Below are 20357 nucleotides of genomic sequence, written 5' to 3' on the forward strand. Positions count from 1 at the left end.
TAAGAGACACCCTCTCACAAACACCCTTGGTTCCTTAGGAGGACTTGGAGTAAAGGAAGGTTCTCTCTCCTAAGTCTTGAAGAATTTCATTATTGGCTTGTCCCAGGCTCATTCTATTGTCTATTCTTGAAGTATCTCTCTTCCATTCATTTCCTATTCCTAACTTTGGAAATCATTGTAAAAGTTATTAACCTTCCTTTATATCCCACCCCCAAAGCTGTTTACAATTTCTTTTAAAAGCTCTTTCCCTTTGGGGATCTTGAGTGACACAGTTAGTTGAGCATCCAACTCTTAGTTTTGGCTCAGGTCCTGATCTCAGGGTCATGATATCAAGCCCCACGTGGGGCTCCACACTCAGCACAGAGTCTAATTAGGACTTTCTCTCCCTCTCCTTCTGCCCCTCACCACAGCAATCTCTCTCTCTTTCAAATAAATAAATAAATATTTTTTATTACCAAAAAAAAAAGCTCTTGCCCCTTGATACAAATATAAAAATTCAATCCCCCACTCCCAAGACTCTCAAATGTCCTTAATATACTAAAGTGCTTAAATTTGCATTGGTATTATGAATAACTTATAATTCAGAATATATTTTTCCAAACTGCTCATGTATCCCTACCTGCCCTGTTTTGATGTGTCCCTTCTTGAGAAAGCATGTACCATCTCCTCCTCCCCACCGCCACCATGGAGAACCCCTGTTCTGACCTCCCGTCTTGTTGTCATTTTGAGAAACCACCCACTTAGGCCTTTTTCTAACCCTAACAAGACTGAAAGAGAATTCAGACAGCAATGGCCAAAAAAGATTTGATGTCCACCATCAAAATGGGTTGATTTTATATCTCCCCCTGAAAGCATGGACTCCTCTCAACTGTCCTACCTTTGTCTCCACCCAAGCAAGATGGCTGCCTCTATGCTCTGGTCAAGTCATTTTCCAATTCATAAATTCTTCTACATCATCTTTGAGATGATTGCTGTAGATTCAAGGCCCCTGACAATTATGAGGGAATTTTAAGCAGAGATTTGGCCATACTTCTAAAATCAGATTAGCTTCCCGATTTGATATGGTGATGATTACTTCAAAGGCCGCTGTGGTTTCATAAAATAAAGGCTCCCTGCTCTAGGCATTTCTTATGTGTACATGCCAAGGAACTCAAGAATGCACCCCTGGGGGACAGCAGGCAGGATGGATCTCTTCTACCAGGTCAAGGAGTCAATGTCACAGCTGGAATCTGCACCTGGGGCAGGACAACTAGAACCAGCCCCAGGAGAGGGGAGGTGAACTGTCAGTGTGAGAAAGTATAGGATTTTTGCCTTGAGTACTTATCGCTCATTTTTCAAGCAAAAGAAGGGCTCTGCTTTTGTCCATCCAGCCTTTTCTTCCTGAAGTGAATAGTGGGCCAGCCACTGACCAAACCTCCCACCTTCCTCTCTCACTTTCTGTTTCCTGGAGGTCAGGAGCAGAGCTTCTTGCCTTCGCCACAAGGGACAGCCAATTCCATGCCCATAGCTCTAAATTTTTAAATAGCCAGAGGAAAGGTACTATTTCCTCTTTGGGGAAGATTTACTGAAAAAGGGAAAGGACACAGGAGGGATCACACTTGTATAGGACCTCACTTTCCTAGGCCCTCAATACTGTTCATACCACCCTCTCTATTTGTGTTTCCCTGATCCTCTCCAGCATAGGAGTCAGGTCTTGTTGGAGCTGGTTTGCCCAAAAGCAGACCCTGAGACAAGAATTTGGGCATGTGTTGATGTGGAAGATGATCCCAGGAAGTATTGTGAGGGTATGGGGGAATAAGATAGAGAAGGGAGCAGAGTGGACTGCCATGGCAAACAACTAGGGCTCAAGCTACTCTGAGGGAGTGCAAGCTCTGACCACTGCAAGCTGGCGTAGACATGCCCCTGCATTGTCCCTTTGAGAGCTAAGAAAGCCAGAGTACTTATTCACCAACCCCATCCCCTTATCTGCCAAATGTGGCTCCTGGGCACTAGGTCCCTGGCACTATACCCTGTTCTCCACTGAACCCAGAGAAAGCTGCCAGGCAAAGAGATGCAGAAAGCCACCAGAGGACTATATAGAAAGAGCCTGAAATGGCCAGGGGTACTTCAAGGGCTTGCAAGGGAAAAGACATCCAGGTGTCTGCTCCATTCCCTGTGCCTTTGTAGTGTCCCTGGCTTTGGGGAGCCTGGAGCATAGACACAGCCAGTGTGTTTAGGTTGAAATGAAACAGGGCCATTGATGCCACCACATTTAACTTCAAAGAAGAAGATATAGTCACACGAAGCAAAGATCCAAGGATAGGGGCCACTCACAAGGCTCCTGACTCAAGTGGAGTGTTATGGGCTCTTTTGGATGGCAGGATAAATTAAAAAGAACAGAGTGGCAGAAAGAGACAGAGGAAGTGGATAGAGGGGGCATAGAAAGCAAAGGAAAGGATCTGGAAGGAAAAGAGATGAAAAGGCATGTGAGATCAATGAGGGGAAGCAGCAAATGAGAAATGAGTCACCAACCCATCAGGAAATCTATAGTCCTGCTCAGCATTTTGTTTGGCTTCTTCTAGCATGGCTGGATGTAAAAGATCTGAGGTGAGAGGCCAAATAAGCACCTTATGCTAGTCCCACCCTCCACTCCTGCTCAAGATGGCAGTGTCCTAATCACAGAGCCTGTCAATTTGTCAATATGGTGCCTTACATGGCAAAAGGACTTTGTGGAAATGACTACAGTTAAGGACTATGAGTATCTGGAATTATCCTGGTGGGTCTTACCTACTCACACGAATCCTTAAAACTGGAGAGTCTTTCTCCAGACTATGGTCAGAGAGAGACGGCAGCATGAGAAGGCTTCAGCATCCCCCTTCCTGGTTCTGAAATGGGAGTTTCTGTGCAAGAACCAGAGAGAGGCCTCCAGGAGCTGGAAAAGGCAAGAAAACAGATTCACCCCTGGAGCCTCCACAAAGGAACATAGCTCTGCCGACACCTTCATTTTAGCCCAGTGAGATCTGTGTGGTACTCCTGACCTCCAGAACTGCAAGATAATAAATTTGTGTTTTAAGCCACAAAGTTTGTGGTAATTTGTTAACAGCCACAACAGGAAATGAATACACCTAGGGACATCAAAAATGGAAAATTATCAAAAATCGCTTTCTGATGCTCTGGTATTCTGCCTATAATCAGTTTCCCATTTAGGCTGGAATTGTCTTTCCTCTCTGCAGAACAGAGAATGGCTGCTCACGGACTCATTAATATGCATAAAGGGTGGCATAATTAGTTGCCACAGGTAACCCCTCTCTGGCTGTGTGAACTGAGCTAATGTGCAAATGCATACTGCATGGTGCGCAGGGTGGTGTGAATAAAAGTCCCCATTTCATAAAAGGAAATATTTGAATAATATGGAAATGCACTGGATGCTATTAGCAGGATGTCAGGTTTGACAGTCTGTGTTATTGTGAAAATAAATGAGTTTTGACACAAATAACTTAGGTATGCATTGATTTTTTTTAAAAGCAAACCTTGGAACAAGATGTTATGTATTGTGCTGTAGGTTTACAAAGATTTTGATAGCTATTAGGAGAAAATCATGGCGAAGGATCATTTAGTAACGTGTTCATTAAGCTACTCTAAGGTGTAACAATCATTACTTTCTTCCAAAGTGTATACGGTTCGTCTTGCATATTTAATTGACTCTGGCAACCTGTATTTAAGAGAATGAGAGGAGCTGTCAGCAATGTGAGGACAAAAATAAACAGAAATCAAATTGCTATCAATAGTACCAAAAATGTAGTGCTGAATCTTTCAATTTCTGGGAATATTTTCTCTGGCCTGTCTTTAATCTCTAAGCAATTTACCTAATGAAATTTCTTTGGCCCATTTCATTTTGTCTCTTCCTGATGTTTCCTCTTTTGAGTTTTTTCTTCAGAGGCTCTAGTTGACAGACAGGATCCAGCACCCAGGTCGGCACTTCCTGGCACTGATCAGAGGCCTGGGACACCACCTAGCACCCAGACTCTCCTGGCATCTGTTCTGGAGAGGCCAAGTAGAGAGGTGCTCAGGAAGCATCTCCACCCAAAGCCAAACATCTGCTGGAGAACTCCTGTGCCAAGTTCACCAGCTCAGTGTAGGCAGCCAGCTGGCCCCATCCATCCATCACCTCTGGGGTCCTAACTGGAAAAGCTGACAAGTCATCCCATCACAGGGGTGTTCTCTGGGCTGAGCTGGTGGCCAACTTACAGGTGTTCTCTTTGCAAGGTGGGTAGAGACTTTGTGAGGCCAACATCTGGGACAGTTCCATCCCTACAGGGATAAAGCTTTGTTTGCAGTTAGGCAACTATGGGTTTTCAGATCTGGGGCAGACTTTGGGAGTGGGAGGCAGACACCAAATATCCTGAGGCCCAGATGTGATGGGTTTATGGAATCCATAGAGCCTGTTCTGCACAAAGGATTTTGATTCTTAGTTCTCCCCCTATCCTCTGAAGAAAAAAATGAGAGGAAGCTCCTGGGGTCCAGAGGAAAACACAGCTTCACCTGGAACAGGGAATAAGGTGCTCTTGACCAGCAGAGTTGAAATCATTCAACTGTTCTCACCCAGGGCCCAGGGATAATGAAGCCAGGTAACTTGGAAGCCTCTGGAAAAGTCTGGAGATGCACCAAGGAAAAGGATCTCACACATGATGATGAATGGTTACCAAAAAAAAAAAAAAAAAAAAAAAAAAACAGAATTGGGCAAATTCTTCCCCCTCTCTGGATTAGGAATACAGAGTCAAACACAACTCTCGCCCTGAGTAAACTTATGGGTTAATGGAGGAGCTGGACATAAAAGATCATTAAAGACAATGTACGGGGATACCTGGGTGGCTCAGCAATTCAGAGTCTGCCTTCGGCTCAGGGCGTGATTCTGGGGTCTGGGATGGAGTCCCACATCAGGCTCCCTGCAGGGAGCCTGCTTCTCCCTCTGCCTATTTCTCTGCCTCTCTCTCTCTCTCTTTCTCTCTCTCTCTCTCTGGTCTCTCATGAATAAATAAATAAAATCTTAAAAAAAAATAAAGACAATGTGCAAAAGCTAACTGTACACATAGAACCTTCAAAGCACCTGTACACACACACACACACACAAATGGGCCACTGTGTGTCATCTTACAGCTCAGCAAAGATTTCTAGTTATCCCCCTTCAAGGAATATGGCAGTATTTTGTTTCTTTGTCTCTCCAGATTGTGGTGGTCTTATGACTTGCTTTGCAGTGAAACATAAGCAGAAATGCCATGTCACTTGCAGCAGACCCCGTAAGAGCAGAGTCTACCTCAGTGATCCTGAAGGCACAGAGACAGAATCCCTGCCAACTAGGCTGAGTGAGGACAACTCAAAGTGGAACCTGTAGCCCAACAACAACAAACCTGTCCCATAAGCTTCAGCAGAAAATAAGTCTTGTTTTTTGAAACCATTCACATGTTGGGAATGCATATTATCATAGCACAACCTACAATAGACTGACCAATACAGGCACCTTCTCTAGCCAAGGAACTGAGTTGTGAGGTGTCAATGAGTGAAGGCTTTCTAGAGAAGGCGTTCCTGAGCTGAATTTCAGAGGATGAGGTAAAATGATAGTGGCTGCTCCAGTAAAAGCCTGCCAGGTCAGATCATGGACAGGATGTTCAGCTCTAGGGAAATCCATTCTACATGTGTTTCTTCTTCTACTAGAGTTATGATCTCTGGATCACTTTCATAGGTGTTCCAGAATCCCTCCTGCCAACATCTGGTGGGCCCAGGTTGGATGGTAGAGAAGATAGAAGTTCAAATATGATCCCCCCAGTGAAATCTTCTCTTATTTTTCCCATCCTGTCCTTCCCATTCCTATTCTTAGCCCCCAAACCCCACACCAAATCAGTCTTTTCTTAAAGTTCTCAGACCCTCAGCATATGCCTCTGTTGTAGCAGTGAAGAAACAACTAATGTGGTATGCCTGGGTGGCTCAGTCGATTGAGTGTCCAACTCTTGGTTTTCAGCTCAGGTCATGATCCTGGGGTTGTGAGATCAAGCCCTGAATCAGGCTCTGTATAGGCTGCTTGAGATTCTCTCTCTCCCTCGCCCTCTTCCCCTCCCTCTGCTCCTGCTGTTTTTAAAAAAAAGAAAAGAAAAAGGAAAAGGAAACAACTAATGTAGTCTAGGGAAGCTAGGAAAGTTTTTCCAGATGAGGAGACATTTGAGCCTGAAAAAAAAATGTGTAGTTCAAAAAGGGAGTGAGGTGTCTTGAAGGCATATAAAATTCTTCTCCTTCTCTTGTCTCATTTCATGATCATGCATAGTTATTATTGCCCCATTTTGCAAGCAAGAAAAGTAAATAGAAAAAAGCAGAAGTAACTTTTTCAATATCACACCAATTGCGTAAGAGAATCAAAACTTGAGTCCAGGACTCAAATTCCTTGCTCAGTATTCCTCAGACAATGCCAAATGCTTTACATAACAGAAACTCCTAAGAAGTTTTCAATGATCATGTAGACAGAAAAAGATACCAGAGTCTTCAACAAAAGCATTCAGTTTCTTATATATGATATCCCTATTTACACAAATTAGAGATTACTTAGGCCAGGTATACAGGGCTGATGTGAAAAGGAAGTGATAAAACATGTAATCTGAGTTCAGTATGACGTCATGTACAAATCACTCCTAAGTGCCTCTGCTATTATGTGAAGCACTCGTGTTGAGTGCTTTGGCATTCTCTTTAGCTAACCAGACTCCAAACATACTTCTTGCATTTGCATTTGACACATCTTCTCTGTCATCAGGCAGAGTCCATGCCCCACCATATGATCCCAGAGTGGCTGACACTCAATTTCCCAGCTTCTCTTGCTGTAAGGTACAGGCCCAGGACCTGGGTCTTGTGAGTCACATGACCCTCCCCCTTACCCTTTGCCTGGGAAGGGAGAGCCACAGCAGGGGAGACCTGCACCAACAGAGCTATAGAGGTGGCCACAATAGTGGTAGCTACATTCAGTTTCTGGAAGGAACAGCAGCCATGGTTCAGCGGGCACACATGAGCAGTGCCAGCTGTGGTATCTGAGGCCGGAACCAGAGTGACAACTTTGTTGCTGCTTTGGGGCAGGGCTTCTGGCTGTGGAGTCTGCATGGTGGCAGATGGAGAAAGTCAAACAAGCCTGGAAGAAAATGTGGTTTTATTGAAGGCCAAGATCAGGAGTAGTATTCTTCAAAAACTGCAGGAGAGAGAGAGTGGAATCAGAGAGGTGTTATTAGAGAATTAGCAAGTTGTGTGGTGTCTTTGGGGATAGTCTGCAAATGAGATAGTAATGAGAGGTAATACCCAGAGAGTAAGCCAGTGCCAAATCTCAGGAACCCTGCATGTTTACTTGCTTTATTAGTTGAGCACAGAACAGAGATGGGACAAGAAACAGCACTTTCTCAAGAATGGTAGGCTGGGTATAGTAAGAATGTCCTGGAAGTCACTGTCATCATCTTGCATCAGCTTGGTAAATCTTGGTAGGAGGCAGAATCTGATCATCTCTTACTCACCCATGGAAGTCATATCACATACCTTTCCACAGAAAGAAAAAAAAGTAAGCAACTAGCACATCCTGACCTTTCCCTCCTAGTTCTTAAGGGTCTTTGGGGAAAGTATGGTGGGTATACAAGACGGCTTTTTAATTTCTCTTCCAACCAGGAAGGCTAAATATCCTACAATGAATCAGCCAAGTACTTTCTTATTAGAATAGATGTTAGGACCCAGAGATCTGGAGATGACATTTGTCTTCCTGAAGAGGACACATGGAAACTCCAGTAAGAACTTTGCAAAGGTCTAATGCAGAACTCTAATGACAAGGCCAAAATCAATTAGGATGAAACAAGGGGTAGGGTGTGCACCACCATACTTTCTGTAAAGACTCTTAGCTGGGAGTGAAAGGTCAGAGCCCACACACTGGGTTCTCTCTCTCTCTCTCTCTCTCTCTCTCACACACACACACACACACACACACCAGTTTCTCAGGCTGCTGGCCACACACAGGCTGAGTTATCCTCCACATTGTATCCCAACAGGCTTGCCTTGAATAGGCTCTCTGATCATTCCAGAGCAACAAAGACACTTATCAGTCAATGCTCCTTTTCCACCTTTTTGCTAGTTTGACTAATTTCCCTCATCACAGAACCTCAAATATTTCCAGAAATGGGGTTGCAAAAGCTTTAAAAACCCAACTGCTGTTCTAAAATTCCAGTTGCTTTCTGTCTTGAGAACGTGGTACTCCAAATGCATTCAGACAAGGTGGCCTGCTCCTTTCTCCTCCACATGTGTGGAATCACTGTCATACAGCCCATGTAACTGTGCTATGGCCCTTCTGGAAACCATGGCAAAGACTTAGCCTTGAGACATAACTGCCACACTGGTGATCTGAGTGCTACCCACTGAGGCCACATGGATGCTGGTTCTGGTACCACATGAGCATAGTACTCATGTCTGCTCCACTTGCAAAGATCCCTTTTTATTTTGAAACCATTGACACTAAAAACAGAGCAAACAGCTAAGTGTGAGATGGACACTGGGATGCTGGATTTCTAATTTCCAATCTAATAAAGAAGTTCTGTGCTTTTTCTTAAGAATGTTTGCTCACTTATTTGGTGAAATAAGTAAACACAAAAACACATGTGCTTTGGTAAAAAGCACATGACCATTAATCAACAGGAGAATCCATTCTCTAGCAGTCTGGCCTTTGGCAAGTGCCAACCAGCTCCTTAGTTGCAAGCCAGACAAACCAATTCCATCTAATTCAAACAAAAAACAATAATAAATACATCAGAAGATCTTTGAGTGGCCCAGGAAGTCATTGTAAGAGGTTACATGTCCAGGAGAAATGTTTAAATTCTATCCACAAATCATGTCTCATTGAGAATGGGACCTTATCACCTGCACAGAGAGACACTTCAGGAGTCCTGCTGATGACATAGCTATGGCTGCTCCTTCCAGAAATTGACTTAGTTATGGCAGCAGCCACCATTCTCACCAAAGTAAATCCCAGGAAGTCCCTGCTTCCTGAGTCCATATCTGGCATGGGAGTGCTCGGCAGAGCCAAGGTCACATATCAACACACAACCCCCAGAAAGAGGGGCTATGAAATAAGTCTAGTGTTTAGTTTTTATAGCTGGAGTGTGTTGCTCCCTCCTATTTTGTTTTATAAAATAGAGACTCTCCTAGACACAGGAAGGCCATGAGACATTGGGTAAACAAATGTCCCCTGGAATCCATTTTTTGGCTCTCCTCCATCAATATATATCTTCTTAACAAACTTAAAATTTTCAAGGTCAAAAATACTTCTTGCTAAACACAGTGTAACTCCCCAAAACCTTGCCCTATGCATCTCTTTCATTTGGCTATTCCTGAATTACAACCCTCATAATAAACAGTAAACATAGGTAAAATGTATTCCTGAGTTCTGTGAGTCATTCTAGCAAATTATAGAACCTGAGAGAAAGCCAGACAGTTGTTGTGGGAAACTCTGATTTTATAGCTGGTTGGTCAGAGGTACAGGTGTTTCTGGAACTTGCAACTGGTGCCTAAAGTGGGAGCAGTCTTGTGGGACTAAGCCCTTAGCCCATGGGGTCTGCATTCACCCCAGGTAGTATCAGAATTCAACTGAATTATGGGACACCCAGTTGAGGTCAGAGAATTGGAAAGTTAGTGTAGAAAAACTGCAGAAGAAAAACTTCTGGTGACAGAAGTAGTGTCAGAATTACATACCAGAGCACCCACGTATCAGTTGCCCCTGTGAACACTCTATGTCCCTCTCTGGCTTGTTTCACCAGTGACAAGAGGAGCCTGAAATAGTCAGCTTCCAGTTAAATGGAACCATGATTGCACTTTCTAGTAGAAGAATTTCCCCCTTTGGTTCCAAAGCCTAGTAGCCAGCAGAGTCCTGAGCCTGGAGAGCAAGGAGTAAAACTTGTATGAGTGGGTTTCCTAGTGAGACATGCCACTTCCACTTCCAAGCCTTGATTCCTAGGTATAAGGCGGATTTCATGCAGTCAGCATCTCACCATCTAGCTGACTGGTCTAACATGTGGCACCATTTTAGGTTAATTTTTGCTGCTTCCAGTTGGGCACACAGCAATGACAGTAACCCAGGTATCCTTCAGGAAGGTAAGGCCATGCTGTTAGCCCAGGCTTCACCTCTATCTCCTTGAACTTCACTGACTCCAAGAGATAATTGAGCAAACACTGTATGGCTGGGGGGAGGCTGGTGGACACCTATAAAAGGGGTCTCCCCCATTACCAAACGGCTTCTCTGCAATGAAGGCCTTTTAGCAAATTCATGTGGGAGGCCAAGTATTTATCATATTTATCATTCTAAGAGGACTACGCATATCCCCCTCCTTCAAGTTTCCATATCACCAACTGCAGTCGTGGTCCTTCTCAGACCTTGAGCATCCAGCCAAACCATTAGCCACTGCCAATGATGAAGATCTTTAACCCAAGATCTCTCTTCTTCCAGGCAAGTACAAACTGAAATGCCACCCACAGTTCTACCTCCCTGGAAAATGTCAGGGCTCTCTTTGAGAGGTGCCATTATGTAGCAGCCCTCTATCTTGGATGGTGTCAGCCTCTTGTGCTGGGACATCCGTAAACTAGGAATAAGGTCTTTTTCCTTCCCACTCCATGTGAAAACTCTGGTTTTGGGGAAGGATGGCAGTCCCAGCAGTACCATACCAGGAAGCTGACCTATCTCTTCGTTCAGCCTCAGGCAGTGACTGGGCCCTTTTGGAGTATCTTTATCTGCTCCAAGATGGGCTCCTGCTGGGAATCACTGACATACAGGCACTAGGCTCTGGGTCCTGCTGTTAGAACCACAGCACCAGCCTTAGAAGCTTTACATCGCTACACCCCTCCCAGTAAGAGTTCCAGGAAGTTTCTACTTCCTTGATCACTAGCTCCTGCCAAAGTCTGACATGAGTGTGCCTGACTGGTGGGGCCAAGGCTACAGGCCTGCACTCCAGCTGCAAAAAAAAAAACAAAAAAAAAAAAAAACAAAACGGTAGGGGAAGTGAGTGGCTGGAATGTGGCCTCTGCCTCTCAAGATGGAGGGAAATTCCCCTAACAGGGTCCAGGGGCACCTGGGTGGCTCAGTGGTTAAGCATCTGCCTTTGGTTCAGGTCATGATCCTGGGGTCCTGGGTTAGAGTCCCATATCAGATTTCCTCAGGGAGCCTGGTTCTCTTTGCCTTTCTCTCTCTCTCTCTCTCTCTCTCTCTCTCTCTCTCTCTCTTTCATGACTAAATAAATAAAATAGTTTTAAGAAGAAAGAAAGAAAGAAAGAAAGAAAGAAAGAAAGAAAGAAAGAAAGAAAAAAGAAACAGGGTCCAGATGCTCGATGGCCAATAAGATAGATGTGCCAACCCTAGTGAATAAGAATACAGGCTCCAGAATCAAGCTGCCATGCCTAGCCTCAGGCTACTAACTGATTTTCTCTGTACCTCATTCCCTCAACCATAACAGAATTATAACACTTCACAGAAGTGTTGTATATAAGGAGTGAGTTAGTCCGTGTAAAGCTTTTAAAACACCACCTAGCACACGTCAAGTGTTGGATATAGTAATAGGCATTGATATTACTATATGCAGCATTCATTCTTTTAAAAAAAGATTTATTTATTTACTTGAGAGAGAGAAAGAGTGAGCAGGGAGAGGGGGAAAAGGGAGAGAGAAACCTCAAGCAGACTCCCCACTGAGTGTGGAGCCTGACTCAGGGCTTAATCTCATGACCCTGAGCCAAACCCAAGAGCTGACCGCCTAACCAACTGAGCTCCCTAGGTACCCCTAGCATTCATTAATGATGTAGAAAGACTGTAGCTTTCATACAGCACCTATCAATTACTCTGAATTGGGCTAGGAATGCTATATTTAATTAATTATTTCACCATTTAATCTATCATTTATCTATTATTGAAGTATAATTAACACATGTTATATTAGTTTCAGGTGTATAACATATTGATCATTTCTACACATTACTCAGTGCTCACTACAATAAGAAAAGTCACCGTCTGTCACGACATAATGTTATTATAATCCTATTGATCGTATTCCTTATGCTGTATTTTTCATCTCAGAGAATTATTTATTTTGTTACAGGAAGTTTGCACCTCTAAATCCTCTTTAATTATTTCATCCATCCCCCGCCTCCCCTTTAGTGACTACCAGTTTGTTATCTACATATCTTTTTTTAAAGATTTTATTTATTTCTTCATGAGAGACACAGAGAGAGAGGCAGAGACACAGGCAGAGGGAGAAGCAGGCTCCCTGCCAGGAGCCCAGTGTGGGACTTGATCCCAGGACCCCGAGATCATGCCCTGAGCCAAAGGCAGACACTCAACCACTGAGCCACCCAGGTGCCCCTGTTATCTATATTTAAGAGTCTGGTGTTTGTTTGTTTCTTTGTCCATTTGTTTCTTAGATTCCACATGGAAGTGAAATCTGAAATCATATGGTATCATGTCTCAAGCACTCTTCTGCCTCCCTCACCATGAGCCAGGCCCTGTTCTATGAGTAGGTATGGGACAGTGACAAAACAGAGGAAAATCCCTGATTTTATAATAATGAGATTTGGGGACATTAAGTCACTTCCTTTCAGTCACATGTTAGTAAGGGACACAGTAAGAATCTGACCTCAGGCCTATATCCTCTAAAATGTAGCTCTACCCACACCCCACCCTCCAAAAACTTCTAGAAAAGCTATGTGATTAGGAGGCCATATAAATTATAGAGATTCCCCCAAATCACTACAGGAACTCAATTCAAGGGTTTTTGTTTTGTTTTGTTTTCTAAGCAGGAACTGATCTGCAGAAGGCAGATTATCAACCATCTTATTTTAATATATTTCTGTATAATAACCACACTCTGCTGGATTGTGATCCTTAACAAGCAGTGTCTTGGAACAAGCAATTTGGAAAGCAGCAGGAGGGTGGAACCAACTGCACTCCACCCTAGGATCTATGGGCCACTCCAGTGAGGGCGCTGAAGCTCCTAAGATAGCTTCAAACACCCTTTCAAAGAGGCCATTTCTCTATCATTTAAATACCATACAAAATTCAAAGGTTTAAAACTCCAACCCACACCATATCCTTGGGTGTCCTGTGCAAAGAAATCATGATAAAATTAATAAATTTCTTTATTTATTGTTTCTTAGGAATTCAGCCATGCCTCTAAGGGAGAAGGCTTGTGGCTTGTACATTATAAAAATAGCTAAGATATATTCTTAGGAAAGAAATAATGGACAAGACACTCATCATTAGCTGTTGGCAACAACAGATGAAAGAGGTCAAAGAGCATGGGTTGGAAATCTTTCTACAAGTAAAGGTTAAGTCAAAGGATGTAGAGTTAAATTTTCATTAACCTTTTTTTTTTTTTTTTTTTTTTTTTGCTAATGAAGAGAGACCCAAGATTTTCTATTTCCAGACATAAAATGTCATGAAAATTCTTCCATTGACAAGTTTAGACAAGGCATTTGTGATACACTTCTGAAAAAGACATGTGGCAATATGCTAAAAACTATGGAAATCTTCAAAAGAAATACAACTCATCTTTCTGGGGCAGTCATTACACTCAGTGGCCAACAACTGATTTTATATTTAAACAAACACAGATTATGGAGTGCAATGTAAAGTATGCCAGTTTCTCACTACCAGTGAGTGGCTCCTTGAAATATATCCCGAAGCCCTTGGAGTTATGATTTCATGTTTCTCTCATTTAGGAATGATTCAGAGGATTTTTGGTTGACATAGATTCGTAGACTTTAGTCATTCCTCTAAACATCAGGCTGCCAACCTGTCAAAGCCAGCCTGGCCATGAGTTCTTAGAACAGTCTTTTGAAAAAAAAAAAAAAAATCAAAAACAAAAACTAAAGAGACCAACTCAAAAGACACTGGCTTCAAAAATTGTTAGGTTGAAAGTGTAAAACTCAATCATTTGGCTGTTTTCCATTTTATAGTCCATCAGATGGCAAATACATTTTGCCAGGGATGTTTTGAGCTGCTTGAATGACTTGACTGCCTTGTTATTTTGCACGGACAGCTCTGACTAAATGGGGATCATGGTCAAAGGAACTAACTACACAGGTCCTCCTCTGTTGCAGATTTTGACCTTTTACAATGCATTTACAGGGAAGAAATTTCAATGAACGTTAAAAACCTACAATATTAGAGTCTCCGCCGAGAGTCGCCGCGGTTTCCTGCTTCAACAGTGCTTGGACAGAACCCGGCGCTCGTTTCCCCTCCCCGGGCCCGCCGCTCAGAGCCCGCCCTCGGCCACCTCCACGCAGCGCTCTCGGACCGCTCCAAGGCCTCGGCCGCCGCCGCCGCCCCAGCGCCGCCCTGACGACCGCGTCCCCCTCGCAGGTGCGCCAGAACTACCACCAGGACTCAGAGGCCGCCATCAACCGCCAGATCAACCTGGAGCTCTATGCGTCTTACGTCTACTTGTCCATGTCCTATTACTTTGATCGTGATGATGTGGCTTTGAAGAACTTTGCCAAATATTTTCTCCACCGATCTCATGAGGAGAGGGAACATGCTGAGAAACTGATGAAGCTGCAGAACCAACGAGGTGGTCGAATCTTCCTTCAGGATATTAAGAAACCAGACGGTGACGATTGGGAGAATGGGCTGAATGCAGTGGAGTGTGCGTTACACTTGGAAAAGAGCGTGAATCAGTCACTACTGGAACTGCACAAACTGGCCACTGATAAAAATGACCCCCACTTGTGTGACTTCATTGAGACTCATTACCTGAATGAGCAGGTGAAATCCATCAAAGAACTGGGTGACCATGTAACCAACCTGCGCAAGATGGGGGCTCCCGAATCTGGCACGGCAGAGTATCTCTTTGACAAGCACACCCTGGGAAACAGTGATCGTGAGAGCTAAGCCTTAGGCTGTCTTCCCATAGCCACAGGGTGACTTCCCTGGTCACCGAGGCAGTGCATGCATGTTGGGGTTACCTTTACCTTTTCTATATAAGTTGTACTGAAACATCTACTTCTTTCGTTTGTATCATTCCTTCAAATAAAGTAATTTGGTACCCCTCCCCAAAAAAAAACCCTACAATATTAGGAGGGCAAGATAGCAGATTAAATATCTAAATCTTAAATTTTCCCCTTCCCGATACTCTATTGAAATATTTTTAAAACCCTTAAACCGGCGACAACAGCAGCCATCAAAACTTGTGATAAAAAATTGGTGGATGAGTGACAAATAAGCATAGGAAACCTAAGAAAGCCAAATGCTAAGGCACGAATTGGGGGAAATGAAGGTCAACCCAACTATGAGCCACTATAAAATGCAGAATCTTGGGGGCCCTGGTTGGCTCAGTCAATTAATCATCTGCCTTTGACTCAGATTATGATCCCAGGGTCCTGGGATTGAGTCCCACATTGGCTCCCTGCTCATCGGGGAGCCTGCTTCTCCCTTTCCCACTACCTCTCCTTGTGCTCTCTCTGTCTCTCTCAAATAAATAAATAATTTTTTTTAAGGTGCAGAATCTTCCAGAAAAAAAATGCTCATGGATGTGTACCCTATGCACCTTTGCAATTGCAAATGAAAAGAGGCAAAGGCTAAAATAAGTAACATTGAGTAAAAGATGTTCGAACACCAGCTAATTCCTTAGCCCCCATTCCCTGCCCCAGCTAAGAACTGTGGATATGTTTTCTTAGAGGGTAACACAAAAGATCTGGCTCAGGGAGGCCAGGTATAATTGGACTTAAATGACTGCATGCATTTCTGAATGACAAACGTAGATATTTTCCAGTGCTCCTCCACCACAGTTTTAGAGGATTGGCAGCCAGACCCTTAACTCCCAGGCAGACAATTGAAATGGTCTTCCCTGGAAAATACAGCTATCTCTAAAAGGAAGATCTAGAGATGCTCAAAGATTCCCCATCAATCAGCTCATTCAAATCTGAGCTCAAAGACAATGAGCCCCATAACCCTCATGATTAGAGTTCCTGAGTGGCTTTTTACTCATCACCCCCTAATCCTGAAGACATGACCAAAGATTACAGATAACTAAATATGGCCTCCTCGACTGAAGATAGAGACCAAAGCAAACAGAAAGCAGGGGTGGGGGACCACTGTCGATAAACTATATACAAGGAAAGAAATGTCATTAATATCCTCAGACATATAAGAGAAGATATTGCCTGAGACTAGAATAAAATTCTATTTAAATCTTGAAGAAGTAGAAGACACAAAGATGCAGGAGAAAGAAGGTTAGCGAGAACAGAGGGATTTAAAACAAATTCTGGCAAATTTAAGCATTATAGCAAAAAAGAAACCCAATAAAAAAAAGTTTAAAGACAAAATTGAGGGGTAAAAAGACCCAGAGAGGGAAAACAGAAGACGCCAGATTAAGAATACTAGAGGAACAGTCCAGGAGATCCATAATCCCAATAAGAGGAGTTTAAAAAGAAGTAAAAGGGAGGAAACCATCATTAAAATAATTCAAGGATTTTGGGGGGATTCCTATTCATGTTTAGGTCTTTCATCCATTTTGAGTTTATCTTTGTGTATGGTATAAGAAAATAGTCCAGTTTTATTCTTCTACATGTGGCTGTCCCATTTTCCCAACACCATTTGTCCAAGAGACTTTTTTCTATTGGATATTCTTTCCTGCTTTGTGTGAGATCAGCTGACCATAGAGTTGAGGGTCCATTTCTGGGTTTTCTATTCTTTTTTTTTTAATTTTTATTTATGATAGTCACAGAGAGAGAGAGAGAGAGAGAGAGGCAGAGACATAGGCAGAGGAAGAAGCAGGCTCCATGCACCGGGAGCCTGATGTGGGATTCGATCCCGGGCCTCCAGGATCGCGCCCCGGGCCAAAGGCAGGCGCCAAACCACTGCGCCACCCAGGGATCCCCCTGGGTTTTCTATTCTGTCCCATTGATCTATGTGTCTGTTTTTGTGTCAGTACCATACTGTGTTGATGATTACAGCTTTGTAATGTAGCTTGAAGTACAGAATTGTGATGCCACTAGCTTGGGTTTTTTTTTTTTTTCAACATTTCTCTATCTATTCAGAGTCTTTTCAGGCCATCAAATCCTAGAGTAGAACACAAGCAGCAACCTCTTTAACCTTGGCCGCAGCAACATCTTGCTAGACACATCTCCAAAGACAAGGGAAACAAAAGCAAAAATGAACTATTGGGGCATCATCAAAACAAAAAACTTTTTTTACAGCAAAGGAAACAGTTGATAAAACTAAAAAGCAACCTGCAGAGTGGGAGAAGATATTTGTAAATGCCATATCAGATAAAAGGCTAGTATCCAAGATCAATAAAAAACTTATCAAACTCAACATCCAAAAAAAACATATAATACAGTCAAGAAATGGGCTGAAGACATAAATAGACATTTCTCCAAAGAAGACATACAAATGGTCAACAGGCACACAAAAAAAAATGCTCAACATCACTTGGTATCAGGGAAATACAAATCAAAACTACAATGAGATACCACCTCACACTGGTCAGTGGCTAAAATTAACAAGTCAGGAAACAACAAGAAATGTTGGCTAAGATATGAAGAAAGAGGAATCTTCTTACACTGTTGGTGAGAATGCAAGCTGGTACAGCCACTCTGGAAAATAGTATGGAGGTTCCTCAAGAAGTTAAAAATAAAGCTACAACCCAGCAATTGCACTAGTAGGTATTTATCCCAAAGATACAAATGTAATGATCTAAAGGGGCTCGTGAACCCCAATGTTCATAGCAGCGATGTCCACAATAGCCAAACTATGGAAACAGCCCAGATGTCCATCAGTGGATAAGTGGATAAAGATGTGAGATAGATAGATGATAGATAGATAGATAGATAGATAGATATCACAGAATATTATTCAGCCATCAAAAAGGATGAAATCTTACCACTTACAATGATGTGGATGGAACTGGAGGGTATTATGCTAAGCAAAATAAGTCAATCAGAGAAAGATAATTATCATATGGTTTCACTCATATGTGGAATTTAAGAAACACAACAGAAGATTATAGGGGAAGGGGGAAAAATAAAATAAGACAAAATCAGAAAAGGAGACAAACCATAAGAGACTCTTAACTATAGGAAACAAACTGAGGGTTGCTGGAGGAGAGGTGAGTGGGGGGATGGGGTAACTGGATGATGGGCATTAAGGAGTGCATGTGATGTAATAAGCACTGGGTGTTATATGCAACTGATGAATAACTGAATTCTGCATCTGAAACTAATAATATACTGTTAACTAATTGAATTTAATTAAAATAATTTTTAAAAATAAGTCAAGAAGTTTCCTAGAATGGAAGGGAATAAACTGCCATATTGAAGGGGTTACTCAGTGTTCACCATGTAGATGAAAGTCGACCCTAGTATGTGTGTGCTCAGACAAGAGGTAGGGGAGAGACATAAAAGAACCCACCTAAAGAATTAGGAAGTAGAATGTCTTAAGACTTCTCAAAAGGGATTCTGGAAAAAAGAAGATAAAATGATGAAAGAAAATAATTTCCAACCTAAAATCCATTCAGTCAAACTGCCAAAATGAACAGAGAATAAAGAATTTTAGAAATGCAAAGTCTCAAAACATGTATCCCCTCAAGGTGCTACTAGACAACATCTTCCACCCAGTCAGAGTAAACCAAGAAAGAAGAACACACAGGATGCAGGACAAAAAGATCCCCAAAAAGAAGAGCAATGAGAAGGCCCGGATGGTGGTGAAGGATGCAGTGTCTTAGAGTTCTGTGACTCAAGAGACAGACAAGGTGAGGGCTATTAGTAAAACCACTGCTGTCACTTAAACGTGCTTTGTGATTCTGGGACTAAAGACCCAGGAGAGCCTGGCTCAGGTTCTCAAGTCTTCAACTTGTCCAAAGTACCTGCTCTGCACTCCATTTCCTGCTGCTTGGAGTTACTGAACATTTTCATGCCCAGAAGAGCCCAGAGCAGTGCACTCCCCAAGGTCTGTGACCCCACCGGACACCCAGTATATGATGCCCCCTGCTCTGCCAGATGCCCAGACCCAGAGCTTTAGTTCCCAGGGCTCTCAAGGCCCTGTTTGTTGATTTCTCCTACAGAAGGTGGATCCAGGGCACACCTGGGTGGCTCAGTGGTTGAGTGTCTGCCTTTAGCTTGGGTCATGATCTTGGCATCCTGGAATTGAGCCCGCATCAGGCTTCCTGCAGTGAACCTGCTTCTCCCTATCCCTATATCTCTGCCTCTCTCTGTGTGTCCTTTGTGAATAAATAAATACAATCTAAAAAAAGTGAAAAAAAATAAGGTGAATCCAAGATAATCCAGAGACTATTCACCTATCACTTTCCATCTTCTCATAAGGACAACACTATCTTGTCCTCACATAACTTGGTTTGTGCTGGCTACATAGGTGCTCAAACCCAAATAGTAGATTGCTTTCGGATAGTACCTGGATGGCTAAAATATAAAGAAATATAAAGGAATGATGGACACAAAAGCTGGGGATGGGGAAGTAGAGGAATTGGTGTGGGAAAGGAGATAGGAAGATATCCTGGACCCTTGTAAGTTCTTTATCTTCATGGTGGACGCATAGGTGTTGACTTTATTACTATTCTTCCAACCATCTACATTGATATATTATTCTTTCAACCAGATGTATAAGTTTCTGCACCTCTCTATATACATTTCATAATATTTTTTAAATCCTTATGGCATTATTACAAAATGAAAAATAGGATAAAAGACTCATTGAAAAACATCCTGGGAAATAGGGGAGGGTGTGGGGATGCACTTTTAAAACATGATTTAAAACACTTTAAACATGCACTTTTAAACAGAAAATTTTTTTAAATGTCAAACTCTATATGGCTTGGTTTGGGAACTAAACGAACACCAGCAATTAAATTTATGTCTCAGCATCAAAATAGTCTTTTAGGAAAAAAAAAAAAAAAACACCCTACTGGAGTGCCTGGCTGGCTCAGTGGGTGGAGCATGTGACTCTTGCTATCAGGGTTGTGAATTCAAGTTCCACATTAGGCGTAGAGATTAGTTAAAAAATAAAATCTTTAAAAAAAAAACAAAACAAACAAACAAACAAAAAAACACTGCTTTTATAGCCTGCCATATAGAATTCATTTTCATTGTATTTTTTAAAAATTCCCTGCTTATTTTTGAATTTTGATTTAAATGATAGAACAGGAGATGCTGTTACTCTAGTTACTTTTCAAAAACCAATATGGTAGTGCACCTGGGTGGCTCAATCAGTTAAGCAGCTGACTCTTGGTTTAGGCTCAGCTCATGATCTCAGGGTCACGGGATCGAGCCCTGCCTTGGGCTCCATGCTCAGTGGGGAGTTGTCTTAGGGCCCTGTGCCTCTGCCC

The 20357-nt window shown here is 42.7% G+C and overlaps 1 pseudogene; it reads left to right on the forward strand.

Annotated features, from left to right (window-relative positions):
- Window positions 1-15065, forward strand: part of LOC129510210 (ferritin heavy chain-like) — a 34973-nt pseudogene extending 19908 nt beyond the window's left edge.
- Window positions 15066-20357: the final 5292 nt, after the last annotated feature.

The sequence above is a fragment of the Nyctereutes procyonoides genome, unplaced genomic scaffold (genome assembly GCF_905146905.1).
Source record: "Nyctereutes procyonoides isolate TBG_1078 unplaced genomic scaffold, NYPRO_anot_genome, whole genome shotgun sequence".
NCBI classification, from domain to species: domain Eukaryota; kingdom Metazoa; phylum Chordata; class Mammalia; order Carnivora; family Canidae; genus Nyctereutes; species Nyctereutes procyonoides.